Source organism: Gavialis gangeticus, unplaced genomic scaffold, assembly GCF_001723915.1.
Source record: "Gavialis gangeticus isolate Ggan-Ray unplaced genomic scaffold, GavGan_comp1, whole genome shotgun sequence".
NCBI lineage: Eukaryota > Metazoa > Chordata > Crocodylia > Gavialidae > Gavialis > Gavialis gangeticus.
In genome coordinates, this window is record NW_017728997.1 from 27606093 (window position 1) to 27607167 (window position 1075).

At 42.8% G+C, this 1075-nt stretch overlaps 1 protein-coding gene across 1 annotated transcript in view; it reads left to right on the plus strand.

Moving 5' to 3' along the window:
* ERC2 (ELKS/RAB6-interacting/CAST family member 2) overlaps nt 1-1075 on the plus strand; it is a 1129221-nt gene that overhangs the window by 469876 nt on the left and 658270 nt on the right. The window lies entirely within an intron of this gene.

A 1075-nucleotide genomic window follows, 5' to 3' on the forward strand; every position in this document is an offset into this window, starting at 1 on the left:
TGTCAGACTCTGCTCTCCCTGAACACATGAAAGTAAGGGACAAATCTGAAAAAAAAAATCTTTAAAGAAACATAGCTGTATCAATTTGCATATAGTACCCATGAGCTTAGTTCAGCCAGAATTGATACATTTTACCTTTTTTGAAACTTCCTCAAGTTTTAGCACAAGTACTCCAAAAAGACACCATTAAGTGGCTCTTTAACACCTACTTTATATAGAGAACAAACTATTCATGATGTTAATCCAAACCCAAAAGGCTCGTGAGTTCCCATATAGGACATTGGGCTGGGCCTCAGCAGAGTCAAGAGCATTTCAAGCCACAGTGACCCCACAGCTCAGCCCTGCTCAGAATATGTGTGTACTCTAGATACCACCCCCCCCCCCACAAAAAAAATCTGTGTGCTAATTAGCCCCCATTCATGACTGGAACTGGGTGCTCTTGTTACGAGTCCTGGGATCCTCCAAAAATGTATATGCAGATGGGATGCAGAGCAGCACAGTCCAGTTTTACCTCATGGAGAATGGGGCCATGCTAATGATATCTGCCAGGCTGAGAGAGAGGGTGACAGATGGATGCTCTGTGAACTCTCTGGGGCCCCATTTGGTGATGTTTTCCAGGAATATAAGGCTGGTGAAGATACTTGAATAATGGGAAATGGGAAAGGCACAGCTCAGCTGTGGGAGTGAAGAGGAAGTCAAAATATATGCAATGTAGTGGCTGACCATTACTTGAAAAAGAGTTGGTGCCAAAAGGGACTAAACTCAACAGGCACTACCATACCATTGAGAATGGACTGCATTACCTATCCTTGTAGTAGGTTCCCATCAGCATGTTTGCCCAACATGGCCATGTGTTTTACTGTTGTGCTCAGTGTTGACTGCATTTACTCAGCTTCATACTTGGTTTCCAATGCTTCTGTATATACTGTTTTTGGCAGAAGTTTAACAGCAGACACTGTATTTAGTGAGATTTCCTTGTATGTGATTATAAAATGAGGGGCTATTTCCCCAATACTGACTGAGGGAAAAACCTTTTCTTGTTTCATAGTTTCTAGGGTCAGAAGGGACCTGAGCA